Source organism: Alosa sapidissima, chromosome 1 (assembly GCF_018492685.1).
Source record: "Alosa sapidissima isolate fAloSap1 chromosome 1, fAloSap1.pri, whole genome shotgun sequence".
NCBI lineage: Eukaryota > Metazoa > Chordata > Actinopteri > Clupeiformes > Clupeidae > Alosa > Alosa sapidissima.
The window spans coordinates 53158192-53179630 of record NC_055957.1 but is presented as its reverse complement, the minus strand read 5'-3'; the positions used below and the strand labels follow the sequence as shown (position 1 = coordinate 53179630).

The following is a 21439-nucleotide window of genomic DNA, read 5'->3' as shown; positions in this document are numbered from 1 at the left end:
ATAAAACACCGCTCTCTCCACACCTAAAAGAAAGCTCCTGGGGGGACTAAAAACAGAACACAGCAATAAAAGCAGGGGTAAGATGACAGCTTTAAAAATTAAAACCTTACCTTCAAATGTCATCTGTCTCAGTCCCCAGAACCCCAGTCGTTGTCTGACTTTCCCTAACACGTCAGTCCAGTTGCCCCGTCCACCACCCTCATTGTCAAATTTAATGCCTAAAATCCTTATGTCCGTCTGTTTAAAATTTACTGCCAGATTTGGTCTTACGTCACCCCACGGCCCAAAGAGCTGGGCCTCGGACTTGCTCCTGTTGAGCTTGGCGCCCGAGGCCCTTCCGTACCAGTCAGTCAAGTCGAGTGCTCTTTGGGCCGATAAAACGTCGTTTAATAAAAGGGTCACGTCGTCCATGTAGAGAGTGCATGTCGCGGTCAGTCCACCTGGCAAGTCAAGTCCTTTGATCCATTTGTCCCTTCTCAATATCTGTGCCAGCGGCTCGATGCATGCAACGAACAGGAGTGGGGATAACGGACACCCCTGGCGGACGCCAGAGCGCACACTGAGCGCATTTGTAAGGTGCCCATTTACACGAATTCTGCTGTATATTTCTGTATACAGCAAACCCACCCACTTTAAAAACCTCCCTGGAAACCCCATTTTTTGCAGTACCTTTAAAAGGTACTGGTGCGAGACCCGATCAAAAGCTTTCTCAAAGTCTAAATTTAGTACTAGAAGCCTAATATGTCTGTCTCTCGCAAAACAGATGGCGTCCCGGACCAGCACTAGGCTGTCCGTGATCCTCCTTCCAGGTACGGCACAGACTTGATCCGGGTGGATCACGTCCTCTAAAACAGTTGACATACGTAGTGCTAAAAGTCTGCTAAAAAGTTTACAATCAAAATTTAAAAGTGTGATTGGTCTCCAATTCTTTAAGTCAGTCCTGTCACCTTTTTTGTGAAGTAATGAAACTATCCCTATCCTAAAGCTGTCAGGAAGTCGGTCGAGTTCGTCAAATTCTTTAAAAACAGTCAACATGTCATTGGCTAAAATGTCATAAAAGGTAACATAAAATTCCACGGGGAGTCCATCCTCTCCCGGGCACTTTCCTGTTTTAAAACCTTTAAGACATTTTAAAATTTCAACCAATGTAAAATCTTCCGTTAAAAACTTCTGATTTAAAACTGTTGACCTTAAGAACTCTAAAACTTCTTCCATTATTTCTAGATGTACGTTTTTTTCTGCATAGAGGTCCCCATAAAATTCTTCTACTATTTTTAAAATTCCCTCTATGCAGGTTTCTTCCCTCCCTTCTTCTTTTAATTTCATTATCCCACCCCCTCTGGAAATTATTTTCTTAAAAAAAAACCTTGTACATTTTTCACCTTCTTCCATTTCTTTTTCTTTACTTCTTAAAATTGTTCCCTTACTCTGTTGTTCGGCTAAAACTGACATTTCATTTTTTACTCTTTTTATTTCTTCACTAAAATCCAATCCTTCGTTTAAAAGGTTAAAATATCTCTGTAGTCTCTTTTGCAGCCCCAACATGCACCTCCTCTCTCTCTCTTTTTTGTCCTTACCTTTCATCTTAAAAAAAGTCTTGGTCCTACCCTTCACCATTTCCCACCAGTGTGCTCGTGAATCGTAAAGGTCTTGGAGAGTCTGCCAGAGGCTGAACTGCTCCCTGTATTCTCTAGCTATCTCCTCATCCTGTAACAGGGAGCAGTTCAGCCTCCACAGCCCTCCACCTACAGTCACACCTGTGGGGAGTGAAAGGGTGCAGGAGAGCATGCAGTGATCTGAAAAGAAGAGGGGGGTCAATGTAGCATCCGTGGGCGGGCAATCTCTTGTTAAAACATAGTCGATACGGGAGGCTCGGGCGCCGTCACCACTGTGCCAGGTGAAGCCCTCCTCCCGTGGATGCACTTTTCTGTAACAGTCGACTAAGTTAAAATCTTTAATTATGTTGTTTAAAACCCCGGATGTTTTGTCTAATTTAAAATCCTCCCCCACCTTCTTTCTGTCTTGTCTACTTAAAACACAGTTAAAATCCCCTCCGACCACTAGGGGAGCCCTCCCTAGCATGTGGGGCTGCAGTTCTATTAAAAGGTCGTGTCGGTCGTGTTTATCATTAAAACCATACACATTAAGAACATTAAAATCCCTGTCTAAAACAGTCAAGTGGGTTAAAAGGGCCCGCCCGGGTCTCACCACTGTGCTGCCCTTCACCGAGATGTGTGGATTCTTGATCAAGATGGCGACCCCGTCCGCTCTGTTAAAATTGGACCCGCTCCATATGGAGGGTCCCGGGGTCCACATCTGTTCCCACTTGCTGTAGTTCTTTAAAAAAGGCAAGGAGCACTCTTGCAGCAGAAATATATCTGCATTCAGAGTGCTCAACAGGGATAAAATGCTCTGAGCTCTCACTAGAGTCTTCACACTTCTTACATTGATTGTTGAGATTGTGAGACTCATGAGCAGTATGATAAAAATGAACACGACAGAGTTAAGACACTACAGAGACATGTTTTTAAAACAAGTGGAGATCAACCAGGGTTGATCTCCTGTGACACCTGCTCCTCCTTTATGACCATTGAATTTGGTTCAGAAGGGTCACTGGTGTCTCCAGCGTCGGGCTCGGCAGAGAAAAACTCTTGCGTTGCCCTTGGCGTGGATGCTCTGAGCGCCATCCGCATAAAAGACACTTCACGTCCACCGGGCCACAGTCGATTCAGATCTTCCGAAGAGGAACTATCTGAAGACAGTATCACCCGGTTTCTCTTCTCTGTCATTTCTGACAGAGGAGATTCTAAAGGTCTCTTATGCTGCGCATTGGGGAGTGAAGCAGGTGCTTCAACCCCCTCAGAGGCCACACTCACCTCCTCAGCGGTTTCGGGAGGCGGGGCTTCCTTTCCTCCTTCAGGCTCCTCCTCCGCCTGCTCCATCTCCTTTCCCAGCTGGGAGGGTGTGGCCTCCAATCCGTGCTCTGACTCTGCCTGGGTGTTAGCTTTGCTCGTAGCCGCCCGGCTAGTCCCTGAAGCTGACTGGAGGTTTCCCTCCAAAACTTCAGGGACCACCCCTTCCTCCATTTCGTCCTTCTCTTCCTGTTCTTGTTCTGGGCCATGCGGCCGGGCGGCCATGGCGGCCATTTTGGTAGCCTTTAGCTTGTTGGCAAAAGAGCTAGGGCAATCTCTGTAGAGATGGGATGAAACTCCACAGAGATTACACTTTCTGCCATTTGTGCAATCTTCGAAAAGATGCCCAATTTCTCTACACTTCCTGCATACAATTTCCTGGCACGCTTCGGCAAGATGCCCAAGCTGGCCGCATTTGCGACACAGCTTAGGCATCCCTTGGTAATGAATGTAGCCCCGGTTCTCTCCCAACACAATCATAGACGGAATCTGACGGAGGCCTAGGTAACTGCTCGGGTCTTCCCATTGTTTAATGGGAACTCTCCACGAGCAGTTCCAAATGCCGTCCTCGTCCAAAACCTTAACTGGTGGGCTACGAACCGCGCAAAATCTAGCCAGCCATGTGCTAATGTCTTCCCCAGTCACAGTTTCATTGAACATTCTAACAATCACCACTTTTTGTGAATTGTCCGAAAGTTTCTCAACTTCAAACATGGAGAGCTGGTCTTTACAAGTAACAAACCGTTGCCAAAAACTATTAAGCAGTGAAGCCGAGCGAAAGCTAACATCAAATCCTTTGTTCCCAGGCAGAGTCACCAAACAATTCAGTTCACTAGCATTAAAACCAAGCATCTGTTGGACACACTTTCTTGAAAAGTCCAATCTGGACATCTCCATTAGCCTTCCATTTTTTGACACGAAATTAAAACGTACGCTGTGGTGCCTCCTCATGCCAGCACGAGCAGCCGACATGGTGGAGGCACCACCAGCCTAAACCTAAACTAAAACCACTAAAACTATAAATACTTAAGACAATAAATTAACTAAAAAACTATGCTAAAAGGCTAGGCTAAAACAAGCTAAAAACCACACAATAAAAAAGGAGCTAAACAGCGCTTACCTGGGCCTGCTGTTTTAAAAGGAACTCCAAAGGAAGAGGCAGCTGCTTGGACCTGTTAAAAGAGACAAAAAACACAAAACAGTACAAAAAACAAAACGAAAAAACAGTAATTTTTGAGACAGAAAAAACACACAAAACCAATATAACTCCCGGATGAGAGTGTCCAAACCACCACAAGGTAAGGACCGCCTTCCTCTCACCGCGAGTCGACCGCTGTCTTAGCCAAAAGGCCGAGAAGCGATACCCCACAACTGCACGGGGTGCGGCGGCCCCTCTAGCGACGCCCCCCGCGCTCACATGGTTACGGGGGGAGGCGGGGCCAGCAAAAGCGGACCGCCGCCGCCGCCGCCGCCGCCGCCGCAAAACAAAACACCACGACGCTTGACTTTGGACAGGCAGGTGCAGCTCCGCCGAAGCAGAGCTTCCAAAAATACCGTAAACTCGGGGCAGTTCCCCTCCACGGAAATCTTTAGTAAAAGGCGAAAGATTTGTACGAGATGAAGAGAAACCCGAGCGATGGCTGCCACAGGGCACGCCGGACGGAGAGCATGAACGGCGCCGGTCGTGGACGTGAGGGTGACTCCAAGGCGTTGCCCAGTGGCAACAAGACGGCAGTATCAACATCCCCTTTAAATTTAAATGTGTAAAAAAAAAAAAAAAAAACAAAAAAAAAAAAAAAAAAAAATAAAAAAAAAGAGTAAAAGGGCGGGAAAACCCAAAAGGGGCCGAAAAGGGAGGTGGCGCGGTTGGCCAAAACACCTGGCAAGGACTCCTGCTGCTGCGTCTGCTCTGCTAAGGAGGATTTCATCACAGTCAGTCAGTCAGTCAGTCAGTCAGTCAGTCAGTTCCACTGGGTTGGTTCTTTTCTTACACAGTCAAAGGAATGTGCACCGTTCCCGGAGTCGCTGCAATACCGGGTCGATGCGTGGAGCGGACGGAGCAAGCCCCTCTTCCGTCTCCCTGTTCCAAAAATCAGATTAATATATGGTCCTCGGGTAGAGGACGTATCAGATATTAAACTGATAAGAACAGATTTTTTTTTTTTTTTTTTTATATTCGTTTATTGCATAACCCAAATTAAACAATCATACAAGTATGTCCCCCATGGACAACCAAAATTACCAGAAAGAAAATCCAAAATTAAAAAAAATACAAAAACCAGCATAGACACCGGGACCTAGCCCGGGCAAGGGCCAGCCCCCCTAGGGGGCCCCCCAAAATAAAAGGCCCGAAGGCCAGACACACAAACATAAAACCAACCTACAAACAAGGGCATTATACACTCAAACCCATCGAAAAACAACCCACCCACAGACTTTAATCCACCCCAACCCTCACAAAACAAACATCAACCCAACACAAACACTCCCTCCCACTCACTCCTCCACCCCACCACCCGGGCCAAACTAGTCCATACCCAAAGTCCGTTTCAAGCTTTCCACATCCCATCCAGGCAGCTGGGCAGGGGGGGTGGGAGGAACCTCCCCCCCCGCAGGCAACACCTCCCGCCCAGAGTCCACCACGCTATCCGATCCGTCCGGCTCCACCACCACCTGACCACTCGCAGTACCAGGCCCGACCTCCAGGGGCACCGAAGGACCGGGGACCACCGCCCCCGTCCGCAGCCGCCTCACCGGAGTGTCATCCGGGCTCCCATTCTCCAGGGGGCGCTTCCCAGCCACCTCTGCCATACCTGCCATCTCCACTTCCTGCGATTCGGTATGCTCCGCCCAATCTCCAACCGTCTTCCTCTCCACCTCGACAGCGACTCCTCCCTCCGTCTGCACGGCAGCCATGTGCTTCCCCGTCCCTTTGTCTCCCAGTCGGCCATCTTGGCGGCCATGCGGCGCATCTCTCACCGTGCCTCCAGTCCCCCCAGGTCCTTCCGACACAGGCGAAACTGCCACCGGCCCTACTTTGAGAGCCGGGGCAACACCCTGCAACACAGTACCCCCAGCAAACTGCCCCCCCGCACTACCATACACAGCAATAGACCCACCCGCCACCACCCCAGCATAACTACTCCTTTTCGGACATGCCACAAACAAATGGTCCCCCTTCCCACACAAATTACAAGTCCTTACAGCCTTACAAACATTTGCTAAATGCCCCACAGTCCCACACCGATAACACCGCTTAGCCTTGCACTCACCCCGCAAATGTCCACGCTGTCCGCAAGTCCAGCAAGTGTTCGGCAGTTGAGGCACAAACAACCTGCCGCGGTCTGCCCCCAACGCAAACTCATGAGGCGGAATCTTCCAGTCCCCATTCATCCGCAGTTGGAACGCGACTCGATACCTCCTCTTCCCCGTCCAAAATCCAAACTCGTCCACGATCTTCTCCCCCTCCGAAATCTGGTCACAATACTGCTCCAAAAACGACCTGATGTCCTTCTCCAGTACGTACGGGTTGAAGACATGGATCACCACCGTGAACAACTCCGCACCATACTCACAATCGCACATCCTCAGCACGTTGTCGACATCCCGCTCACTTTTCTCCTGCCATCGCCTCATCGTCGCATGCAGAAAAGTCGCCTCCCGAAACGTCACCTCGTACATCCAAGGCGGCCGAGCAGCCTGCAAACACAGGACCTCCTTTCCCGTCAGCTCCAACTCATCCCTCAGGATCTTCTCCGCCACGAAACCACGGGTAACCTCCTCGCCTACATCCGGCGGAATTCTCAGCCGGAGGGTGAGGGAGCCCACCCCCATCGCCATCGCCTTCTCCTTGGTAAGAACAGATACTACACTTGATCTTAGCCAAAAGGCCGAGAAGCGATACCCCACAACTGCACGGGGTGCGGCGGCCCCTCTAGCGACGCCCCCCGCGCTCACATGGTTACGGGGGGAGGCGGGGCCAGCAAAAGCGGACCGCCGCCGCCGCCGCCGCCGCCGCCGCAAAACAAAACACCACGACGCTTGACTTTGGACAGGCAGGTGCAGCTCCGCCGAAGCAGAGCTTCCAAAAATACCGTAAACTCGGGGCAGTTCCCCTCCACGGAAATCTTTAGTAAAAGGCGAAAGATTTGTACGAGATGAAGAGAAACCCGAGCGATGGCTGCCACAGGGCACGCCGGACGGAGAGCATGAACGGCGCCGGTCGTGGACGTGAGGGTGACTCCAAGGCGTTGCCCAGTGGCAACAAGACGGCAGTATCAACATCCCCTTTAAATTTAAATGTGTAAAAAAAAAAAAAAAAAACAAAAAAAAAAAAAAAAAAAAATAAAAAAAAAGAGTAAAAGGGCGGGAAAACCCAAAAGGGGCCGAAAAGGGAGGTGGCGCGGTTGGCCAAAACACCTGGCAAGGACTCCTGCTGCTGCGTCTGCTCTGCTAAGGAGGATTTCATCACAGTCAGTCAGTCAGTCAGTCAGTCAGTCAGTCAGTTCCACTGGGTTGGTTCTTTTCTTACACAGTCAAAGGAATGTGCACCGTTCCCGGAGTCGCTGCAATACCGGGTCGATGCGTGGAGCGGACGGAGCAAGCCCCTCTTCCGTCTCCCTGTTCCAAAAATCAGATTAATATATGGTCCTCGGGTAGAGGACGTATCAGATATTAAACTGATAAGAACAGATTTGTATTGAAGTTTATTCATACCAGATTCAAAATATACAAAGCATAGTTACAGCCAGAACATGAAGAATTCAGAAAGCAGAGAAAAAGAAAAAGAGAAAAAAGAAAGGCTGCAACATACGGGCACAAATGCCCCTTTGAGAAAGACTCGGGCACGCAGGCCCAGCCAAAAACAACCCCATAACACTTACATCACTATTACACAGTTAATTACACAAACCCACCACCAGTAACCCACTATTCCATGCCCATAGTCCGCTTCAAACTGTCCACATCCCATCCAGCAATCTGCGCAGGAGGGGGGCGACTCCCCCGTCCTGCGGTCCGCCTCTCCGTCACCGACTCCACCGAATCCATCGACTCCTCCAACTCCAGCTCCTCCGACTCGCCCGTAGTCCCCATCTCAGCCACCAGGGGCAGGGAGCGTCCGAAGGCCGCCACCCCCTCCCCCGGCCGCTGACGCCGCACCGGAGCACTCACCGGACCTCCACCCTCCAGGGGGCGCTTCCCAGACACCATCGCCAGCTCCACCATCTCCTCTTCCTGGGAGGCGGTTGCCTCCGCCCAGCTCGACACCTCGACCCTCTCCTTGGCCACGCCCGGCCTGCCCTTCGACCCCGCCGACCCTCCGACCTCTGGGCGGCCATCTTGGCTGCCATGCGGCCTAGCGGTAGCCGTAGCCACCTGGCTGCCTCCATGCGGCCCCGCTCCAGCTCCTCCAGCAGATACTGCAGCTCCCGTCACTCCACTCGCACCAGCCACCGCTCCCGCTCCTCCAGCAGATACTGCAGCTCCCTTCACTCCGCTCGCACCCGCCGTCACCGGTCCCGTCGACCTCCTCTCCAGCGCACCAGTCGTCGGAGGAGCCCCTGCGGGGGAAACAGAAACCCCCCCACCACCAGATAGCCCCAAAACTGCTCCCGCATAGCTCTGTCTCTTAGGGCACCTCAGAAAGAGGTGATCCTTGTCCCCACACAATGAACACTCCCTTCTCTCCCCACAGTCCTTCACCACATGCCCCACCACCCCACAACGCACGCACCGCTGCGCAACACATTCACTCCTCAAGTGCCCCTCTTCCCCACATCCCCAGCAAACAGTTGGCAAGTCTGGTAAAAACACCCTCCCACGATCCGACCCCAGAGCAAACAAATGCGGAGGCCGCAGCTGGCGGCCCTCCCCAGAAACACGAAAACGTACACTGTACCTCCACTTTCCAGTCCAAAATCCGTTTGCGTCCGTGACCTTCTCCCCTTGTGACACCGTGCTGCAGTACCGACTCAGGAACACCCGTACATCCAGCTCCAACACGTGCGGGTTGAAGACCTGCACCACCACCGCGTTGGCTGCGCTCCACACCACGCGCTTGATTCCCGTAATCCTAGCGTCTCCTTTCCCCTTCCATAATGCGACCTGTAGGTCCTCCTCCGTCTTGAAGGTGACGTCGAACCTCCCCAACGCCGGGTAATCCTGGAGACACAGCACGTCCGCTCCTGCCAGGCCCAGCACACCCTTCAGGATAATCCCTCCAAAGCCAGCCCGATCCAACTCCGCCCTCCTTCCCTCCGGGATCAGATACCGAATCGCATGCTTCGGTATCCCCTTCGTCGCATCCGTCACGTCCACAGTCGCCATCTCGGTTAGTCCAAGTGATAAGAACAGATACTACACTTGATCTTAGCCAAAAGGCCGAGAAGCGATACCCCACAACTGCACGGGGTGCGGCGGCCCCTCTAGCGACGCCCCCCGCGCTCACATGGTTACGGGGGGAGGCGGGGCCAGCAAAAGCGGACCGCCGCCGCCGCCGCCGCCGCCGCCGCAAAACAAAACACCACGACGCTTGACTTTGGACAGGCAGGTGCAGCTCCGCCGAAGCAGAGCTTCCAAAAATACCGTAAACTCGGGGCAGTTCCCCTCCACGGAAATCTTTAGTAAAAGGCGAAAGATTTGTACGAGATGAAGAGAAACCCGAGCGATGGCTGCCACAGGGCACGCCGGACGGAGAGCATGAACGGCGCCGGTCGTGGACGTGAGGGTGACTCCAAGGCGTTGCCCAGTGGCAACAAGACGGCAGTATCAACATCCCCTTTAAATTTAAATGTGTAAAAAAAAAAAAAAAAAACAAAAAAAAAAAAAAAAAAAAATAAAAAAAAAGAGTAAAAGGGCGGGAAAACCCAAAAGGGGCCGAAAAGGGAGGTGGCGCGGTTGGCCAAAACACCTGGCAAGGACTCCTGCTGCTGCGTCTGCTCTGCTAAGGAGGATTTCATCACAGTCAGTCAGTCAGTCAGTCAGTCAGTCAGTCAGTTCCACTGGGTTGGTTCTTTTCTTACACAGTCAAAGGAATGTGCACCGTTCCCGGAGTCGCTGCAATACCGGGTCGATGCGTGGAGCGGACGGAGCAAGCCCCTCTTCCGTCTCCCTGTTCCAAAAATCAGATTAATATATGGTCCTCGGGTAGAGGACGTATCAGATATTAAACTGATAAGAACAGATACTACACTTGATCTTAGCCAAAAGGCCGAGAAGCGATACCCCACAACTGCACGGGGTGCGGCGGCCCCTCTAGCGACGCCCCCCGCGCTCACATGGTTACGGGGGGAGGCGGGGCCAGCAAAAGCGGACCGCCGCCGCCGCCGCCGCCGCAAAACAAAACACCACGACGCTTGACTTTGGACAGGCAGGTGCAGCTCCGCCGAAGCAGAGCTTCCAAAAATACCGTAAACTCGGGGCAGTTCCCCTCCACGGAAATCTTTAGTAAAAGGCGAAAGATTTGTACGAGATGAAGAGAAACCCGAGCGATGGCTGCCACAGGGCACGCCGGACGGAGAGCATGAACGGCGCCGGTCGTGGACGTGAGGGTGACTCCAAGGCGTTGCCCAGTGGCAACAAGACTGCAGTATCAACATCCCCTTTAAATTTAAATGTGTAAAAAAAAAAAAAAAAAAAAAAAAAAAAAAAAAAAAAAAAAAAAAAAAAAAAAAAAAGAGTAAAAGGGCGGGAAAACCCAAAAGGGGCCGAAAAGGGAGGTGGCGCGGTTGGCCAAAACACCTGGCAAGGACTCCTGCTGCTGCGTCTGCTCTGCTAAGGAGGATTTCATCACAGTCAGTCAGTCAGTCAGTCAGTCAGTCAGTCAGTCAGTTCCACTGGGTTGGTTCTTTTCTTACACAGTCAAAGGAATGTGCACCGTTCCCGGAGTCGCTGCAATACCGGGTCGATGCGTGGAGCGGACGGAGCAAGCCCCTCTTCCGTCTCCCTGTTCCAAAAATCAGATTAATATATGGTCCTCGGGTAGAGGACGTATCAGATATTAAACTGATAAGAACAGATACTACACTTGATCTTAGCCAAAAGGCCGAGAAGCGATACCCCACAACTGCACGGGGTGCGGCGGCCCCTCTAGCGACGCCCCCCGCGCTCACATGGTTACGGGGGGAGGCGGGGCCAGCAAAAGCGGACCGCCGCCGCCGCCGCCGCCGCAAAACAAAACACCACGACGCTTGACTTTGGACAGGCAGGTGCAGCTCCGCCGAAGCAGAGCTTCCAAAAATACCGTAAACTCGGGGCAGTTCCCCTCCACGGAAATCTTTAGTAAAAGGCGAAAGATTTGTACGAGATGAAGAGAAACCCGAGCGATGGCTGCCACAGGGCACGCCGGACGGAGAGCATGAACGGCGCCGGTCGTGGACGTGAGGGTGACTCCAAGGCGTTGCCCAGTGGCAACAAGACTGCAGTATCAACATCCCCTTTAAATTTAAATGTGTAAAAAAAAAAAAAAAAAAAAAAAAAAAAAAAAAAAAAGAGTAAAAGGGCGGGAAAACCCAAAAGGGGCCGAAAAGGGAGGTGGCGCGGTTGGCCAAAACACCTGGCAAGGACTCCTGCTGCTGCGTCTGCTCTGCTAAGGAGGATTTCATCACAGTCAGTCAGTCAGTCAGTCAGTCAGTCAGTCAGTCAGTTCCACTGGGTTGGTTCTTTTCTTACACAGTCAAAGGAATGTGCACCGTTCCCGGAGTCGCTGCAATACCGGGTCGATGCGTGGAGCGGACGGAGCAAGCCCCTCTTCCGTCTCCCTGTTCCAAAAATCAGATTAATATATGGTCCTCGGGTAGAGGACGTATCAGATATTAAACTGATAAGAACAGATTGAAGTTTATTCATACCAGATTCAAAATATACAAAGCATAGTTACAGCCAGAACATGAAGAATTCAGAAAGCAGAGAAAAAGAAAAAGAGAAAAAAGAAAGGCTGCAACATACGGGCACAAATGCCCCTTTGAGAAAGACTCGGGCACGCAGGCCCAGCCAAAAACAACCCCATAACACTTACATCACTATTACACAGTTAATTACACAAACCCACCACCAGTAACCCACTATTCCATGCCCATAGTCCGCTTCAAACTGTCCACATCCCATCCCGCAATCTGCGCAGGAGGGGGGCGACTCCCCCGTCCTGCGGTCCGCCTCTCCGTCACCGACTCCACCGAATCCATCGACTCCTCCAACTCCAGCTCCTCCGACTCGCCCGTAGTCCCCATCTCAGCCGCCAGGGGCAGGGAGCGTCCGAAGGCCGCCACCCCCTCCCCCGGCCGCTGACGCCGCACCGGAGCACTCACCGGACCTCCACCCTCCAGGGGGCGCTTCCCAGACACCATCGCCAGCTCCACCATCTCCTCTTCCTGGGAGGCGGTTGCCTCCGCCCAGCTCGACACCTCGACCCTCTCCTTGGCCACGCCCGGCCTGCCCTTCGACCCCGCCGACCCTCCGACCTCTGGGCGGCCATCTTGGCTGCCATGCGGCCTAGCGGTAGCCGTAGCCACCTGGCTGCCTCCATGCGGCCCCGCTCCAGCTCCTCCAGCAGATACTGCAGCTCCCGTCACTCCACTCGCACCAGCCACCGCTCCCGCTCCTCCAGCAGATACTGCAGCTCCCTTCACTCCGCTCGCACCCGCCGTCACCGGTCCCGTCGACCTCCTCTCCAGCGCACCAGTCGTCGGAGGAGCCCCTGCGGGGGAAACAGAAACCCCCCCACCACCAGATAGCCCCAAAACTGCTCCCGCATAGCTCTGTCTCTTAGGGCACCTCAGAAAGAGGTGATCCTTGTCCCCACACAATGAACACTCCCTTCTCTCCCCACAGTCCTTCACCACATGCCCCACCACCCCACAACGCACGCACCGCTGCGCAACACATTCACTCCTCAAGTGCCCCTCTTCCCCACATCCCCAGCAAACAGTTGGCAAGTCTGGTAAAAACACCCTCCCACGATCCGACCCCAGAGCAAACAAATGCGGAGGCCGCAGCTGGCGGCCCTCCCCAGAAACACGAAAACGTACACTGTACCTCCACTTTCCAGTCCAAAATCCGTTTGCGTCCGTGACCTTCTCCCCTTGTGACACCGTGCTGCAGTACCGACTCAGGAACACCCGTACATCCAGCTCCAACACGTGCGGGTTGAAGACCTGCACCACCACCGCGTTGGCTGCGCTCCACACCACGCGCTTGATTCCCGTAATCCTAGCGTCTCCTTTCCCCTTCCATAATGCGACCTGTAGGTCCTCCTCCGTCTTGAAGGTGACGTCGAACCTCCCCAACGCCGGGTAATCCTGGAGACACAGCACGTCCGCTCCTGCCAGGCCCAGCACACCCTTCAGGATAATCCCTCCAAAGCCAGCCCGATCCAACTCCGCCCTCCTTCCCTCCGGGATCAGATACCGAATCGCATGCTTCGGTATCCCCTTCGTCGCATCCGTCACGTCCACAGTCGCCATCTCGGTTAGTCCAAGTGATAAGAACAGATACTACACTTGATCTTAGCCAAAAGGCCGAGAAGCGATACCCCACAACTGCACGGGGTGCGGCGGCCCCTCTAGCGACGCCCCCCGCGCTCACATGGTTACGGGGGGAGGCGGGGCCAGCAAAAGCGGACCGCCGCCGCCGCCGCCGCCGCAAAACAAAACACCACGACGCTTGACTTTGGACAGGCAGGTGCAGCTCCGCCGAAGCAGAGCTTCCAAAAATACCGTAAACTCGGGGCAGTTCCCCTCCACGGAAATCTTTAGTAAAAGGCGAAAGATTTGTACGAGATGAAGAGAAACCCGAGCGATGGCTGCCACAGGGCACGCCGGACGGAGAGCATGAACGGCGCCGGTCGTGGACGTGAGGGTGACTCCAAGGCGTTGCCCAGTGGCAACAAGACTGCAGTATCAACATCCCCTTTAAATTTAAATGTGTAAAAAAAAAAAAAAAAAAAAAAAAAAAAAAAAAAAAAAAAAAAAAAAAAAAAAGAGTAAAAGGGCGGGAAAACCCAAAAGGGGCCGAAAAGGGAGGTGGCGCGGTTGGCCAAAACACCTGGCAAGGACTCCTGCTGCTGCGTCTGCTCTGCTAAGGAGGATTTCATCACAGTCAGTCAGTCAGTCAGTCAGTCAGTTCCACTGGGTTGGTTCTTTTCTTACACAGTCAAAGGAATGTGCACCGTTCCCGGAGTCGCTGCAATACCGGGTCGATGCGTGGAGCGGACGGAGCAAGCCCCTCTTCCGTCTCCCTGTTCCAAAAATCAGATTAATATATGGTCCTCGGGTAGAGGACGTATCAGATATTAAACTGATAAGAACAGATACTACACTTGATCTTAGCCAAAAGGCCGAGAAGCGATACCCCACAACTGCACGGGGTGCGGCGGCCCCTCTAGCGACGCCCCCCGCGCTCACATGGTTACGGGGGGAGGCGGGGCCAGCAAAAGCGGACCGCCGCCGCCGCCGCCGCCGCAAAACAAAACACCACGACGCTTGACTTTGGACAGGCAGGTGCAGCTCCGCCGAAGCAGAGCTTCCAAAAATACCGTAAACTCGGGGCAGTTCCCCTCCACGGAAATCTTTAGTAAAAGGCGAAAGATTTGTACGAGATGAAGAGAAACCCGAGCGATGGCTGCCACAGGGCACGCCGGACGGAGAGCATGAACGGCGCCGGTCGTGGACGTGAGGGTGACTCCAAGGCGTTGCCCAGTGGCAACAAGACTGCAGTATCAACATCCCCTTTAAATTTAAATGTGTAAAAAAAAAAAAAAAAAAAAAAAAAAAAAAAAAAAAAAAAAAGAGTAAAAGGGCGGGAAAACCCAAAAGGGGCCGAAAAGGGAGGTGGCGCGGTTGGCCAAAACACCTGGCAAGGACTCCTGCTGCTGCGTCTGCTCTGCTAAGGAGGATTTCATCACAGTCAGTCAGTCAGTCAGTCAGTCAGTCAGTCAGTCAGTTCCACTGGGTTGGTTCTTTTCTTACACAGTCAAAGGAATGTGCACCGTTCCCGGAGTCGCTGCAATACCGGGTCGATGCGTGGAGCGGACGGAGCAAGCCCCTCTTCCGTCTCCCTGTTCCAAAAATCAGATTAATATATGGTCCTCGGGTAGAGGACGTATCAGATATTAAACTGATAAGAACAGATACTACACTTGATCTTAGCCAAAAGGCCGAGAAGCGATACCCCACAACTGCACGGGGTGCGGCGGCCCCTCTAGCGACGCCCCCCGCGCTCACATGGTTACGGGGGGAGGCGGGGCCAGCAAAAGCGGACCGCCGCCGCCGCCGCCGCCGCAAAACAAAACACCACGACGCTTGACTTTGGACAGGCAGGTGCAGCTCCGCCGAAGCAGAGCTTCCAAAAATACCGTAAACTCGGGGCAGTTCCCCTCCACGGAAATCTTTAGTAAAAGGCGAAAGATTTGTACGAGATGAAGAGAAACCCGAGCGATGGCTGCCACAGGGCACGCCGGACGGAGAGCATGAACGGCGCCGGTCGTGGACGTGAGGGTGACTCCAAGGCGTTGCCCAGTGGCAACAAGACTGCAGTATCAACATCCCCTTTAAATTTAAATGTGTAAAAAAAAAAAAAAAAAAAAAAAAAAAAAAAAAAAAAAAAAAAAAAAAAAAAAAAAAAAAAAGAGTAAAAGGGCGGGAAAACCCAAAAGGGGCCGAAAAGGGAGGTGGCGCGGTTGGCCAAAACACCTGGCAAGGACTCCTGCTGCTGCGTCTGCTCTGCTAAGGAGGATTTCATCACAGTCAGTCAGTCAGTCAGTCAGTCAGTCAGTCAGTCAGTTCCACTGGGTTGGTTCTTTTCTTACACAGTCAAAGGAATGTGCACCGTTCCCGGAGTCGCTGCAATACCGGGTCGATGCGTGGAGCGGACGGAGCAAGCCCCTCTTCCGTCTCCCTGTTCCAAAAATCAGATTAATATATGGTCCTCGGGTAGAGGACGTATCAGATATTAAACTGATAAGAACAGATTTTTTTTTTTTTTTTTTTCTTTAATTGTTTATTGCATGACATGAGTCAAACCATACATACGTCCCCCTGGACGACCGAAAAACACCAGTAAAGAAAAACACGCCCACCGGACGTCAAAAGAAAATTATACCATACCTAAACCATACAACATCAAACCAAACCATACAGTCATCAGTACAGACTAAACCATACAACATCAAACCAAACCATACAGTCATCAGTACAGACAACCCAAAGCCACAAACCCCCAACAAATGAAATGCACAGCCATCATCAAACAATCATGCGTACTAGGGCCAGAACACGTCACTTGACTTTAATCAGCCCATTCACAAAACTACCAGCAAGAACATACCCATCACCAAACACACTTCACAGCAAAGAGTCCACATTCCTAGGCTCCACCAGAAGAGTAGTAGCCTTCAAATTGTCCTCATCGCACCCCAGAAGAAAATCCGGGGAGGCCCCGCCTCCAGCCACCACGGCACAACTGGCCTCGGCGCCCACGGCCTCCATATCATCGCAGTCGACCTTGTAAACACACATCAGTCTCTTCCACTTGACTCGACCATGCCAGTCAGCTGCTTCAAATTCTTCTCGTCCCAGCCCAGAAGCAAATCCGAGCCGACCACCAACTCATCACAGGGCCTGCCATCATCGACCTCGATCTCCTCCTCGCTGTCGTCATCGCCATCATCTTCCTCCAGGGGGGTGACCTGGCCAAACACCTGCACTGTCGGGCACGACCTGAGGCGGCGCACCGGAGTCTCCTCCGACCCGCTGTCCTCCAGGGGGCGCTTCCCTGCAGCTGGCACCACTCCTGTGATCACCACCTCCTCATCGAAGGGGCAATCAGCCCACGACCCAGGTGAAACCACTCCCGCCGACTCATCCACAGCAACACCAGAACATGTCTCCTCAGCCACAGCCTGGGGGGGATCAGCCAGAGGCCCAGGAGAAACCACAGGAACACCAGAACACATGTCCTCGGCCACAGCCTGGGGGGAATCAGCTGTAGGCCTAGGGGAAAGCACACTAACAACATTAACAGCCTGGGGAGCTGCAAACTGAGATGAACCCTCCGGGGTGGGAACAGAGGGCCTCTCAGCAGCAGCTCCATGTGCACTCACCACCTGCTCGCTGCTAGCCACCATCTTTGCTACCACATGGCTCACCACCTGCTCATCGTTAGCCGCCATCTTAGCGACCGCATGGCCACCGTCAGACAAAGGATCAGCAAGCCTCGAAAGAGTCCTCCCGGGGGGCATAGGGGACTCCTCTCCAGCAGCCGACCGCACGTCCGTCGGTCCTCGACCCTCAGACTCTTCACGACCCACAGCAGCACTCTTCCGACCTGGGCAGGCTCTAAACAGGTGCTCCGAAGACCCACAAAGACTGCAGGTCTTCGGAGCCAAACATTTCGCTGCCATGTGCTCCGTAGAGCCACAATGGCGGCACCTGGTAACTTTACAGTCCTCTCTAACATGCCCACCTTCCCCACACTTCCAGCAACCCCCAGGCCTCCCAGGGACAAACAAGTAACCCCTGTCTGGCCCCAAAGCGAAGGACTGGGGAGGCGAAGCACCAACTTTAAAGCGAACTTTAAACCGTCTCCTTCCCGTCCAGAAACCCCTCGAGTCAGTCACTTTCGCACCCTCCCGCACATCCACACAGTATCTCTTCAGAAAAGCAATAATGTCCTCCTCCAACACGAACGGGTTAAACATGTGCACAAAAACATGAGTCTCAGACGAAAAAAGCCCCATACCCTTCAGTAAATCCACATGCAACTTCTCAGTAATCCTCTTCTTAGCCATTTCAAAAAACATTTCAGTCCGAAAAGTAACGTCAAACGTACCTTGAGGCCGATACTCCTGCAGGCAAAGAACCTCCCGCACTCCCAAATCCAAAATGTCCAGCAAAACCTTGTCCGAAAAGTACTCTCTCTTCATGTCCTTCCTTCTGCTCACCGGAACCACAAAACGGATCGTGTTCCTCAGTCGTAATGGACCCAACGTCCCCATCGCCTTCCCGTCGTGTGCGCGAGATGCTACACTTGATCTTAGCCAAAAGGCCGAGAAGCGATACCCCACAACTGCACGGGGTGCGGCGGCCCCTCTAGCGACGCCCCCCGCGCTCACATGGTTACGGGGGGAGGCGGGGCCAGCAAAAGCGGACCGCCGCCGCCGCCGCCGCCGCAAAACAAAACACCACGACGCTTGACTTTGGACAGGCAGGTGCAGCTCCGCCGAAGCAGAGCTTCCAAAAATACCGTAAACTCGGGGCAGTTCCCCTCCACGGAAATCTTTAGTAAAAGGCGAAAGATTTGTACGAGATGAAGAGAAACCCGAGCGATGGCTGCCACAGGGCACGCCGGACGGAGAGCATGAACGGCGCCGGTCGTGGACGTGAGGGTGACTCCAAGGCGTTGCCCAGTGGCAACAAGACTGCAGTATCAACATCCCCTTTAAATTTAAATGTGTAAAAAAAAAAAAAAAAAAAAAAAAAAAAAAAAAAAAAAAAAAAAAAAAAAAAAAAGAGTAAAAGGGCGGGAAAACCCAAAAGGGGCCGAAAAGGGAGGTGGCGCGGTTGGCCAAAACACCTGGCAAGGACTCCTGCTGCTGCGTCTGCTCTGCTAAGGAGGATTTCATCACAGTCAGTCAGTCAGTCAGTCAGTCAGTCAGTCAGTCAGTTCCACTGGGTTGGTTCTTTTCTTACACAGTCAAAGGAATGTGCACCGTTCCCGGAGTCGCTGCAATACCGGGTCGATGCGTGGAGCGGACGGAGCAAGCCCCTCTTCCGTCTCCCTGTTCCAAAAATCAGATTAATATATGGTCCTCGGGTAGAGGACGTATCAGATATTAAACTGATAAGAACAGATACTACACTTGATCTTAGCCAAAAGGCCGAGAAGCGATACCCCACAACTGCACGGGGTGCGGCGGCCCCTCTAGCGACGCCCCCCGCGCTCACATGGTTACGGGGGGAGGCGGGGCCAGCAAAAGCGGACCGCCGCCGCCGCCGCCGCCGCAAAACAAAACACCACGACGCTTGACTTTGGACAGGCAGGTGCAGCTCCGCCGAAGCAGAGCTTCCAAAAATACCGTAAACTCGGGGCAGTTCCCCTCCACGGAAATCTTTAGTAAAAGGCGAAAGATTTGTACGAGATGAAGAGAAACCCGAGCGATGGCTGCCACAGGGCACGCCGGACGGAGAGCATGAACGGCGCCGGTCGTGGACGTGAGGGTGACTCCAAGGCGTTGCCCAGTGGCAACAAGACTGCAGTATCAACATCCCCTTTAAATTTAAATGTGTAAAAAAAAAAAAAAAAAAAAAAAAAAAAAAAAAAAAAAAAAAAAAAAAAAAAAAAAGAGTAAAAGGGCGGGAAAACCCAAAAGGGGCCGAAAAGGGAGGTGGCGCGGTTGGCCAAAACACCTGGCAAGGACTCCTGCTGCTGCGTCTGCTCTGCTAAGGAGGATTTCATCACAGTCAGTCAGTCAGTCAGTCAGTCAGTCAGTCAGTCAGTTCCACTGGGTTGGTTCTTTTCTTACACAGTCAAAGGAATGTGCACCGTTCCCGGAGTCGCTGCAATACCGGGTCGATGCGTGGAGCGGACGGAGCAAGCCCCTCTTCCGTCTCCCTGTTCCAAAAATCAGATTAATATATGGTCCTCGGGTAGAGGACGTATCAGATATTAAACTGATAAGAACAGATTTTTTTTATATTGAAGTTTATTCACCAAACCAAACCAGGCCCTAGGCCCACATTAACACACGATACATATACACACATCCGCCATCACACAGTTCTCGATGGCCCAAAAAAAAGGAAAATAGAAAGGAAAAAACAAGAAAAACCCCAAACCCCCCTCCCCCCTCACAACACCACCCCACTTGCCAGAGGACCCCACACCCTCTCCATCTCCCCCCTCCCCTCCTCCTTCCCAAAACCCCTGACATACGTCTCCACCCTCCACTTCACCCTGTAAAACACAGCCTCTGGAGTTCCCTGGGGAGCCAGGGTGCGGATGGAGTCCTTCCGCCGCTCCCACAAGGCCCTTTTCACCTCCGTTCCCACCGCCCACACCACCCTTCTGACGTCTGAGCCCAACTGGGCCAGACCCACCCCGCTCACCACCAGCTCCTCCACCAAAAACCCCCCAAACCCCGGGCCCACCCACTCCTTCACCCTACCCCACACCCGCGCTGCCTCCCTACACCCCCAGAACACGTGTGACACCGTCTCGACCTCCCCACACCCCATGGCACACCCCGGCCGCCCCCTCCCCCACAGCCGACAAATCCGTTCCCTGACCGGCAGCCTATTGAGCGCCGCCAGCCAGTTCAGATCCCTACCCCCCGGATGTAAGAACGCCGGCTGCAGAAAGAGCCACCCCGATGCCCTGGGGCACGCAGGCAGTGGCTCTGACGCCAGGTCCCGCCTCATGGCCTCCCCATACAACCTCCGGTGATCCAGCACCAGACCGTCCTCCAGGCACCACTCCCGGGCCCGCACAAAGTCCCGGACCCGAGTGTACCACCATGGGGAGTCCCAGGACCAGGGGGATGTTGCGCTCAGCGGCCTCAGCCGCCGCAAAGCCAGCCCCAACCAGTACCTCGCCAAAATGCCAGCCTTATGCGTTGTGTCCCCCACCACCAGCCGCGCATGGAAAGAGCTGTGCAGGCACAGCAGCTTCACCGGCAGGCAGGGCACCCCCCTCCCCCCCTCCCGCACATCTCGGTACATCAAAGCACGATTCACAAACTCCGCCGAGCCCCCCCAAATAAAAGAGAAGACTGCCCTCTCCAGTCTCCGCCCGATATGGAACGGCACCGGGTACACGTACGCCAGGTGGTTCAGACAAGGCAGCACGTCGGCCTTAACCACCATCACCCTGCCCGTTAGGGACAGCGGCCTACTCCTCCACCTCGCCAGCCGCCTCCCCACCGCCCCCAGAAGAACCTCCCAGTTCTTCACCGGGGCCTCGCTCCGACAGAAATCCACCCCCAGTACCCGGATTGCATCCTCGGCCACCCTGAAACCCCCCGGGACCTCCACCCTGGAACTCCACGGGCCCAGGCACAGGGCCGCAGACTTGCCCAAGTTGACCTTTGCCCCGGACGCCCTCCCAAACTCCTCTACCACCCGAACAACGGCCCCAAACCCCCTATCAGTAGTGATAAAGAGGGTCAGGTCGTCCGCGTACCCAGCCACTTTAGCAACCTCCCCCCCACCCCCCGGGAGATGCACCCCTTCGATGCTCGGCTCCGCCCTCAGCCCCGCCATCAGGGCCTCCAGGGTCAGGACGTACAGGAGTGGGGACAGGGGGCAGCCCTGTCGGACACCCCCCACCTGCCGCACCACCCCCGAAACGGAGCCATTAATCCTGATCCGGCTAACCGCATCCACATACAGCAGCCGGATCCAGGCCACGAACACCGGCCCAAACCCCATCCGGTCCAGAACCCGGAACAGAAAGGAGTGCTGCACCCGGTCGAACGCCTTTTCCTGGTCCAGGCTCAGGAGGGCCAGCGGGAGACCTCTCACGTCCGCCCAGCTGAC

General features: G+C 53.5%; 18 non-coding genes and 5 pseudogenes across 18 annotated transcripts; all 23 read right to left on the bottom strand.

The window, feature by feature from the left end:
- Positions 1–4435: 4435 nt before the first annotated feature.
- On the bottom strand, positions 4436–4549 carry LOC121680930. The gene has a single exon (XR_006021870.1). It is a non-coding gene; the product is annotated as a U5 spliceosomal RNA (small nuclear RNA).
- Positions 4550–4912: 363 nt separating this feature from the next.
- On the bottom strand, positions 4913–5121 carry LOC121684080 (annotated as a pseudogene).
- A 1600-nt stretch (positions 5122–6721) lies between these two features.
- LOC121684482 lies at positions 6722–6814 on the bottom strand (annotated as a pseudogene).
- Positions 6815–6975: 161 nt separating this feature from the next.
- On the bottom strand, positions 6976–7089 carry LOC121680924. Its single transcript, XR_006021868.1, has one exon. It is a non-coding gene; the product is annotated as a U5 spliceosomal RNA (small nuclear RNA).
- Positions 7090–7452: 363 nt separating this feature from the next.
- Positions 7453–7642, bottom strand: LOC121683791. Its single transcript, XR_006022912.1, has one exon. It is a non-coding gene; the product is annotated as a U2 spliceosomal RNA (small nuclear RNA).
- A 1532-nt stretch (positions 7643–9174) lies between these two features.
- On the bottom strand, positions 9175–9305 carry LOC121684422 (annotated as a pseudogene).
- A 161-nt stretch (positions 9306–9466) lies between these two features.
- LOC121680918 lies at positions 9467–9580 on the bottom strand. The gene has a single exon (XR_006021867.1). It is a non-coding gene; the product is annotated as a U5 spliceosomal RNA (small nuclear RNA).
- A 363-nt stretch (positions 9581–9943) lies between these two features.
- Positions 9944–10134, bottom strand: LOC121682873. The gene has a single exon (XR_006022660.1). It is a non-coding gene; the product is annotated as a U2 spliceosomal RNA (small nuclear RNA).
- A 155-nt stretch (positions 10135–10289) lies between these two features.
- LOC121680912 lies at positions 10290–10403 on the bottom strand. The gene has a single exon (XR_006021865.1). It is a non-coding gene; the product is annotated as a U5 spliceosomal RNA (small nuclear RNA).
- Positions 10404–10777: 374 nt separating this feature from the next.
- LOC121682862 lies at positions 10778–10968 on the bottom strand. Its single transcript, XR_006022659.1, has one exon. It is a non-coding gene; the product is annotated as a U2 spliceosomal RNA (small nuclear RNA).
- A 155-nt stretch (positions 10969–11123) lies between these two features.
- LOC121680905 lies at positions 11124–11237 on the bottom strand. Its single transcript, XR_006021864.1, has one exon. It is a non-coding gene; the product is annotated as a U5 spliceosomal RNA (small nuclear RNA).
- Positions 11238–11591: 354 nt separating this feature from the next.
- Positions 11592–11775, bottom strand: LOC121683610. Its single transcript, XR_006022851.1, has one exon. It is a non-coding gene; the product is annotated as a U2 spliceosomal RNA (small nuclear RNA).
- A 1532-nt stretch (positions 11776–13307) lies between these two features.
- LOC121684418 lies at positions 13308–13438 on the bottom strand (annotated as a pseudogene).
- Positions 13439–13593: 155 nt separating this feature from the next.
- Positions 13594–13707, bottom strand: LOC121680900. Its single transcript, XR_006021861.1, has one exon. It is a non-coding gene; the product is annotated as a U5 spliceosomal RNA (small nuclear RNA).
- Positions 13708–14065: 358 nt separating this feature from the next.
- On the bottom strand, positions 14066–14256 carry LOC121682851. Its single transcript, XR_006022658.1, has one exon. It is a non-coding gene; the product is annotated as a U2 spliceosomal RNA (small nuclear RNA).
- Positions 14257–14411: 155 nt separating this feature from the next.
- Positions 14412–14525, bottom strand: LOC121680895. Its single transcript, XR_006021860.1, has one exon. It is a non-coding gene; the product is annotated as a U5 spliceosomal RNA (small nuclear RNA).
- A 359-nt stretch (positions 14526–14884) lies between these two features.
- Positions 14885–15075, bottom strand: LOC121682828. The gene has a single exon (XR_006022656.1). It is a non-coding gene; the product is annotated as a U2 spliceosomal RNA (small nuclear RNA).
- Positions 15076–15230: 155 nt separating this feature from the next.
- On the bottom strand, positions 15231–15344 carry LOC121680891. The gene has a single exon (XR_006021857.1). It is a non-coding gene; the product is annotated as a U5 spliceosomal RNA (small nuclear RNA).
- Positions 15345–15723: 379 nt separating this feature from the next.
- LOC121684291 lies at positions 15724–15931 on the bottom strand (annotated as a pseudogene).
- A 2187-nt stretch (positions 15932–18118) lies between these two features.
- LOC121680888 lies at positions 18119–18232 on the bottom strand. Its single transcript, XR_006021856.1, has one exon. It is a non-coding gene; the product is annotated as a U5 spliceosomal RNA (small nuclear RNA).
- Positions 18233–18604: 372 nt separating this feature from the next.
- On the bottom strand, positions 18605–18795 carry LOC121682817. The gene has a single exon (XR_006022655.1). It is a non-coding gene; the product is annotated as a U2 spliceosomal RNA (small nuclear RNA).
- A 155-nt stretch (positions 18796–18950) lies between these two features.
- On the bottom strand, positions 18951–19064 carry LOC121680885. Its single transcript, XR_006021852.1, has one exon. It is a non-coding gene; the product is annotated as a U5 spliceosomal RNA (small nuclear RNA).
- A 373-nt stretch (positions 19065–19437) lies between these two features.
- On the bottom strand, positions 19438–19625 carry LOC121683709. Its single transcript, XR_006022880.1, has one exon. It is a non-coding gene; the product is annotated as a U2 spliceosomal RNA (small nuclear RNA).
- Positions 19626–21439: the final 1814 nt, after the last annotated feature.